The sequence below is a fragment of the Pholcus phalangioides genome, unplaced genomic scaffold, assembly GCF_987345545.1.
Source record: "Pholcus phalangioides strain wild (caught in Gottingen) unplaced genomic scaffold, Ppha-v1.0 ptg000016l_1, whole genome shotgun sequence".
Classification (NCBI taxonomy): Eukaryota; Metazoa; Arthropoda; class Arachnida; order Araneae; family Pholcidae; genus Pholcus; species Pholcus phalangioides.
Genome location: NW_028301609.1, coordinates 6,602,511 through 6,611,370, shown reverse-complemented (window position 1 = coordinate 6,611,370; position 8,860 = coordinate 6,602,511). Strand labels below are relative to the sequence as shown.

At 36.2% G+C, this 8,860-nt stretch overlaps 1 protein-coding gene across 1 annotated transcript in view; it reads left to right on the top strand.

Annotated features, from left to right (window-relative positions):
* Positions 1-3,205: 3,205 nt before the first annotated feature.
* Positions 3,206-8,860, top strand: part of LOC149074946 (uncharacterized) — a 37,995-nt gene continuing 32,340 nt past the window's right edge. The window contains exon 1 of the mRNA XM_089245896.1: positions 3,206-3,289. The gene's annotated coding sequence lies outside the window, so the exon portion shown is untranslated. The remainder of the gene's footprint in view (positions 3,290-8,860) is intronic.

The window sequence follows — 8,860 nt, the reverse complement described above, 5'->3', positions numbered from 1 at the left end:
CAGAAAATGTCCTGAAGACAAACAATAATGCCATGAGAAAACTCGGTATCCCACGTTCCTTGGAGACGGGAAAAACATCTGTGCTACTCGCCAAGTTGCATAACTTCAAAGGGGAATAATTGTGAGTGATTAGGAAAATTTCCGGGAAATAGAAAACCACCATCGACCATTGGACCCGTTTATTTATGGCCAGTGGTAAAAACCTCTTTACGATTTAGTATGTGTTCTCAGAAAAGAACGAAGTATTTTACTTATGCGTGGCAAATGTCAGAGACTAATCAGTGAAGCACCATCTGTATACAGAAAATAGTGTGTTTTTGGATCGGTCATCAAGGTGCACATAACTATTGGTGATAACTCGAATACTGTTTTCTTTGCAAAAACGCAGTGAATTACGTTGCGAGAGTTTTCGTTTTGATTTCTTTTCCAGTGTGATAGGTTCACAAATCTCAATTTTTGTTAAAAAATTAAGTTTGAGAAAAGTTTAAGTTTTAGAGTAGAAAAATCGCGATCAAAGTTTTGTAACTTATCAAGTTACACATTTTAACATAAGCATCTATCCTGAATATATCGAAAAGTGTTTCGCCCAAAAATGAATAATTTTCTAATATTCAGCGGACTTTTATGGTGAGTTACAATATAGACAATTTTTTTATATCATTACCTTCTTTCTAGCTAAGATTAAATACAAAGCTCGATTGTAAAATATATTTTACACTAATTTAAGTTATTAAAAAAGTGCTAATAAATAAGTGCTGCGTTGATGTCAGCACAAAAAAAATTCCATTGTCCACTATGAATGGAAACTTGAATTGAATATTAAGACGTCTCGATTGATTTGTGATCAATTGAATTTTTTAATGAGGTAGAGGCGCCGAAATGAAGAAAACATTGAGGGGGCTGAAGGTTGCCATTCGTCCCGTATATACGGGCTCAAGCCCTTATGCAGGAGAGTGAGTGGAGCGTTGCATTGTATATTGGTTGATTATTGGTGGCTCAGCCAACTCGTAAAATATATTGGGGGCGCTCAAACAGCTTCAGTACCCAGGTTCTGGTGCTTAAGCAATGATGATATTTACTGCTGAAGCTGATGAAACTCTTCGTTTATGTTGTGAATTCTGCACGTTACGGGCCGTTCAAGTATTACGTAAGCAAATTTTTAGCCATTTTTGACCCCCCTCCCCCCCCCCTTGTCAGCAAAATTTCGTCATCAGCTCTGTCCCTCTGAATCCTAACTCATATTTTCATAAAGGGTGGTTGATGACGTAAGCATCCCAAGTAGTCGCCTGACGTCAAATATGACGTGAAAATTTGGTAATTTTCTCTGAATGACGTCAGTCAAAAAAAAAAATCACGCCATTTCAAAGTCATTTAATGACCACGAACAATAAAGGTCAGGAAATAACGTGATTCTTGATGACCCAAATGAAATATCAGGTCATTTCATGACCTTATTAGCCATGAAGGTCATGAAATGACGTGATTTTTTATGGCGTAAACGATTTTGCGTCATAAAAATCACGAATTTCTTTCCAACTGAAAAATTCTGTTCCGGATGAAAATATCAGAATCAACCAAAATGTTTGTTAATGAACCTTCAGAGGGTGTTTCAAAATTACCCTAGGCCTATTCGTTAGTGGTTGTCACAAGATAATTGCGATTTTGTTTTGAATGGAAATGCAAAATTTTTCAATGAGTAATTGTTCATATAAATTTATCAACGTACGTTATATAAATTATAATTGCATCCATATCATGTTTTTTACGGACGATCAGAAGATCTGTGAAATCTGTCAAAAATTCAAAAAGATGCAACGAATTCATTGAGCTAAAAAAAAATTTTTAAAAACTTTTTTTTTCGATAATTATAAATAACGCAAATAATTATATTTGTAATTATATTACTATATTTTTCATGGATAAAAAAATAAAATGAAACGAAAAAATAACTGCCATCGGCTAAACTCAGCAAGGGATTAAACGGCAATTGAAATGTAACTAATCAATACTTTTAAAGTCCTCATTAAATAACACCAGCTGGTTACTGCTACGATAGCACGATCGGTAAAGGCATGGCGTGAGATACGTAGGGACAATCCGAGAACGAACCACGTTCGACTCCGGCCTGCGCAAGAAAGCGATACTTTTTTTCCCCTGTCTCTTCGAATAGCGCCATCTATCTTCTGAAAGTCTAACTATTTGCAAATGGTCATTTTTCAACGTCATTTTTGACGTTTCCAAAATAGACATAATGACCATTTTATCACGTCATGTTTGAGACATTTTATGACTTCCGAAAAACGTTTTTATTGACGTCAGGCGACAACTTGGGATTATTCAAACCCCCCCCCCCCTGTCATCAACAGTCAGCAAATCGGAACCCCCCCCCCCCCATCGATGATGACGTAATACTTGAACGACCCCTTTGCTGTCGGGGGCGATGGGAGAAAAAATTTGTCAAAAATGGGGCGATTGAAAAAAAGATTGGTAAACTATGCCTTAGAGTATTGGTGCTGCCATTTAATTTCGAAATTATAAGTAACTCATGCAATGATTATCAAGTCATGTGGTGATGTCAGAAAAGCAAGTTTTCGTTCAGTTCTGTTCCAAACAAGCAAAGTCGATTCAAACAAAAATTTCTTTTCAGAGCACAAAAACCACAAGGAAAAGTCCAAAAGAAAGTTCCATCGAGAAGAAATATAAGTATATTTCTCCTCTAAGGAAAGTTCCCGTAAAAAAAACAGACTACAGGCGTTTCCACTGTCCTCTGTTTACAGTATTGATGCTGTCATCCCACTGCAAAACGAGAAATTAAACACAAGGTGATAATCAAATTATGCTAATGGAATAGAAGTGACAAAGTAGTGACAAATATGCGAAATAAATATTCTCATTTTCTGTCGTACTCATCATAATATAAGTCATGAGGTGGGAAGGTGATTTTGATTCTCGATTTCAATGTAGAATAAAAATTTAATTTGGCATGGCTCAAAATGCGAGAAGAAATGGGACATTTTTACTAAAATGACCAAAGCTACGTAAAAATTTGTAAATGTGAAAATAGAAGTTATATGGCCACTCTACTTGTGAAATTGAAGATATGCATGAAATTACTCTGGTAAAAAAAATAAAAATAAAAAAAATAAAAAATAAAAACCGCAAAAATGTGTGTGTCATTCTATGACAACAACTACTTCACGAAAAGAATCGATTAAATATATCGTTATCGATATAATCCCGGTTGAAAAACTAAAAGCAGGACTTGAGTAGAAGCCATCGTTATAAAACTGTGAGTGCCTTTTTGTTAATTTTTTTATTCTTAGTTATAAACATTTCGAATGTTATTTGCCCAGATGTTATAAGTTGATTCTTTTCATAATCGGTTGAATGAAACGAGCTTTGAATAAAATGCGTCATTTTACTCGTAAGAGCGTCCAATGGCGGACTTTCATTCCTTTAGTTAGTGGTCTTTTTTTTTTTTTTAGCCCCACTTTAAAGACTATATCCTCAACTGATATAAAAATTAATACGTTGTATTGATTGTATTTCAAAATTATTCTTCAAAGTTTCGTATTCAACGCTTTGACCCTAAGCTAAATCGGCTGATTTCAAATCGATAGCCAATTCATTTCATTATAATCCGATTTCCTAATATATAATTCATGAACCTCAGTTCCATTGGCTTTCACTTTGTGAAGGGGGCTGTCGGGGGCTGTCTATGATGAATCCAGTTGTTTAGGTTTTTTACATTAAATTTACGCGGGAAATTTTAGAGAGCTTTCCGCGGGAAATTTTACTGTGGGGGCGGGGAATTGTGTGCCTTTTCTTTCACTACCATGTTCCATTAGGGTTCGGTGATGCATCACCGATATCAATGGTATAATCGTGAATGTGTGAATGATTCCTTAAGCAGGGTTGTGCCAAATTTAGCGATTTCCAGTTTTCCCAAGGATTTGGCCCGTTTTTGACATGAAATAATTTTTCTTGCCAAACATCCCAACGAAAATGAAAGGTTAATTTTCCATTAGCATGGTCACAGTCAATGTGGTGGCTTTTTTTTTCTGTGCCTAGCAATCATTGTTTTTGCAGTTGCCAATTCAAGATGATGACAAAGAATGCATACAATTTCACAAAACAATTGAATTTATTACATAAAATGAATTAAATATGCTGTAGTATGCAATAATCAATCGAAATATGCAGAAAACTACAGAGAAATTATACACAGAAAATTTTATTAATAAAATACGCGGTTTGATAAAAAGTTGGCGAAACTAGTAAACATTACATCGCCTATCAAGGTTGTCAATTTTGGCACGGAAAAAAGTTTTCCCATTGGAAAAAAGCTGAAGTTCAAAGGCAATCAGTTGGCGATGAAAATAATCGCAGAATTTGGCACAACCCCGCTTACGGAATCTTGTTAGCCAACATGTGTCATGATATTCTGTTATCGAATAAAAATCACATTTAAGAGCTTGTCCTATATTTTAAAAACAAAGTTCAAGTCTTTATTCAGTGTAAGGTGTAAAACGACCATATTTTTAAGCATTAGTACGCAGTGCAATTGCTCAATGCGCAGCTGTTAATATCGGCTTGTTATATTGGAACAGCCCCCAAAGCAGAATGTGCCAAAAGCTGCGATGTACGTCACAGAACAATTAGCGCTACTGCAAAACAATTTGGAAGAAAAAGTGCAAAAAACCACTATTACATGTATGGGGATTTTTACCGCAGAACATTTCCAGTCAGGAGGGCTCGTTGCAGAACAGTGCTAAACATTCTGGGGAACAGCTATAATATGATATACCATTTTGTCAAGAAAAATATTCAAAAGCATGGCGAGAAGTTGTCAATTGTCATCTTTTGGACGTTTGTCTTGCCAAAGAGAAAAAAACGGCAACACATTGCTAGAAAGGGATATGCAATGGCTGTTTAAATGAAAAAAATAAAAAAAAACTGACAAAACATTAAGACAATACGGGATCAGGATTAAAAGTATAACATCCTTAGACTAGATATAGTGTTGTAAATAAATCAGGGCAAAAGGGTTCAATAAAAACACGATTGCAGGATTAAAATTGTAACTGATAGTATGTAAAAAATTAATTTAAATATGAAATGACAGATACAACCCATATGTAATTCTGAGAACGAATGATGTTGCGAAAATGGTACGTAGCTACAACAAATAAAATAAAAAAAGTCCGTCCAGAAAATGTATTTGTGCGCTCTGAAACAGACTCAATAGGGAAATTCCCAATATACGGTCTACCACAATTTGATGGTTGTTTTTATCGCCAAAATCACTTTAGTGCTAGGGTTGCTGCCCGAACACTTAAAAATGATTAAAAACATGAGAAACTGAAAAATAGAAATTATCATTTGGCCTTTTCGTAGACACCACATAGGGAGCGTTCTTATGCTGTTAGATAATAATTGATATCACAAATTAATAATTATATATTAATATTTATAACCAAATATAACCGTACTTCCTACGGTGCTTTGCCATCCACGGCTCAGCTGTCGCTTCGTTCCTTGCACTGATAAGGGAGAAAGCCCATGCACTAGACCTGAAAATATTGATTTCGGGCCACCACAGATGCAATTAGGTAGTAGCATTAGAAACAAAAATGGCAAACAGTAAGCTGGAAAAGAAAATCGGGTGATGTGGTGCCGTCTATGTTTTAGAATCTGAAAGAATCATGTTGGCGACTTATCACTGTTTTGACACATTTTTGGCGTATCGGAAATTTGGTGACAAAATGATATACTGTATATTGGGAATTGGCCACTCTATAAATTCAGATGCTGCAGTAAATCCTATTATATCCACAGCAAACTTCCAAAGGTGATGTCACCTTCAGACAATAACTAATAGCAAAAGAAAAAAATCAACTCAGAAGCCAAAGAAAAAAATAATAGCCACAGAAAAAAAACCAAAACAATGGATGGAAGGAAATTGCTGACCTGAAGTAAAGTGCCAACAGGCTAGAAAAAAATTGCCAAAAAAAAAGTCACAGAAGGAACATATTCCTCTCTATCTTTTGATAACACGAAAAATTATCACAGTGAGTGTAATCTGATTTCGCTTTTATTTTGTCAATGTAGCTCGTGCAGGGTCAATTTGCATGCTTCACTTGTTGATCCGCCACCCCAGCACCAGTCACTCCAAAGTATAAGTAATTTAAAATGAATCAATTGTAATGACGGCTCATGCCAAGAAGATCCTCCGGGAATGACTGGATGCTTGATGTTAACTTTGAATTCAAAAGAAGAAAAAAATTGGTAGTCATCCAAAAATACAAATGCAATCCCGGGAACAAATTCAAAATGAGATATTCTCACAATAAAAACTGAATGTAATAACATACTTGAAAAATGGTACATACGACACAATCAGGGGTGGGAACTCTGCGCCATCCTGCTCCAATAGCGTATTTTTGCATTCTTCTGCGCCAAATAGCGAATTTTGCTTCAGTATGCCCAAAATTTCGGAAAGGGCGGCAAAAAATTTTTGTTCCTGCTAGCCACGAAACGTTTCTTTACGAGAAGAGTGTGTTTTATTCCACTATACTTAAACTATCGGCCCCTGATCGGGCTTTCCATCGCGAAACCCCGATATTGTCCGTGATCGTGGAACTGAAGATGGTTTGCAATGCCTTTCAGCTTTAAAGTGCAAATTCGAGTGTTTCCGTTAAAAAAAAAAAGTCGTCACTGGAAGCAGCAGCAAAAATGACTGTAGTCGATTGTCATTGTGTTAAATACCGATGTTTCGTGAAAAATTTTTTCATTCCGGGAGTAAAAAGCGCATGTCCGCCGAATTACGAATGTTAGTTTAGAAACTTTGCCGAATAACGAGCGTTAAATCGCCAATGTTGCCGAATAACGAGCGTTAAATCGTCAATATCGTCAAATAACGAGCTTTAAATCGCCAATCTTGCCAAATAGCGAGTGTCACATCGCCAATCTCGCCAGATAATGAGTTCTGAATTGCCAAACATCGAGTTGATTCTTCCGAAATTCTCTCCCATTTTGCAACAATTTCTTTCCAAGTATAAAAAAATTAAAAACTTATAAAATTTTTTTAGCTCATTTGAAGTGCTGCTGTTCAAGGCAGCAAATAGTGTCGTCAGTAAGCAAAAATCATCTTAAATAGACAGGTGCAAAAAATTTTATGACAGCCGCTCTTTCAAACAAGGTGCCTAAAGCACCAAAAACAAAAATCAAGCTGACGAAAAGATGTTTGATAACAAAAGACATGCTGCAGTTTTATTTTGAAAAGGGTTGAGAGTTAACGAAAATATTCTTGTTAATTTCACTGCTCCCATTTATAAATATCTGCTCCGAATCCCATATTTTGCTCCTCCAAAATTGCTCCAAATCTCGAATTTGCTGCTCCAAATCCTGAATTTTGCTGCTCCGAAATAGACTTAGTCACTTCCCACCCCTGCACAATGAACGAAAAAAAAGCTCCAAATTGCTAGCAGACTATTCAAACACTGTTTTCTGTGTTTATAGAAAAGCCTATTTTTAATAGTCTCCTTTAGGAGGTGATATCTCTTTCCAAGTCTCCTGGATTTTCCAGGAGGTTCCAGAATTTCTACTCTAACTAAAAAATTTTTTTATCTCCCGAATTTTGCCTGTGATTGTAAAAAACCCCTACATTTAGGGCAACAAAATATTCCCCAAGAATTTACCTGGAAAAAAACTGCAGCTTCATAAGTGCCATTTCGTAAATTGTCGCCATTTCGCCAAATCACAAAAAAAAAAATTGGAGGGGGGGCGAGAAAACACAAAATTCTCCAATCAGCAAGCATGCATCAATCCGGCCTTTCGAAGATTTGATTTTTGAGAGGTAATTTTACCCAAGGACTTCTGGTTCGCCATGATTGGTGATGACAGGGGTGGGAACTCTGCGCCAATTGCGACACACTGGGCCAAAATTAACATCTTGCGCCATCCTGCTCCAATAGGGTATTTTCGTAATTTTCTGCGCCAAATAGCGAATTTTGCTTCAGTATGCCCAGAATTTCGGAAAGGACATCCTTCTTGTTCCTTCTTGATGCAAAACGATTCTTTCCGAAAAGAGTGTGTTTTATTCCACTGTACTTCAACTATCGCCGTATTTAAACTATCGGTCCCTGTATCGGGCTTTCCATCGCGAAATCCCAATATTATCCGTGATCGTGCAACTGAAGATGGTTTGCAATGGTCTTTCAGCTTTGAAGTGCAAATGCGAGTCAGTTTTCGTTTTTTAAAAAAAAAGTCGCCACTGGAAGCAGCAAAAATTACTGTAGTCGATTGTCATTGCGTCAAATCCTGATGTTGCTTGAAAAAAAATGTCATTCCGGGAGTAAAAAAAAGCGCATGTCCGCCGATTGCTAATTTAGAAACTTTGCTGAATAATAAATGTTAAATTGTCAATGTTGCCGAATAACGAGTGTTAAATTGTCAATGTTGCCGAATAACGAGTGTTAAATTGTCAATGTTGCCGAATAACAAGTATTGAATCGCCAATATCGCCAAATAACGAGTGTCAGATCGCCAATCTCACCAAATAATGAGTGCTGAATCGCCAACCATTGTGTTGATTCTTCCGAAATTCTCTCCCATTTTGCAACAATTTCTTTCTGAGTATAAAAAAATTAAAAACTTGGTATAGAAAATTTTTAGCCCATTTGAAAGGCTGCTGTTCAAGGCAGCAAATAGTGTCGTCAGTAAGCAAAAATCATCTTAAATAGACAGGTGCAAAAAATTTTATGACAGCCGCTCTTTCAAACAAGGTGCCTAAAGCACCAAAAACAAAAATCAAGCTGACGAAAAGATGTTTGATAACAAAAGACATGCTGCAGTTTTA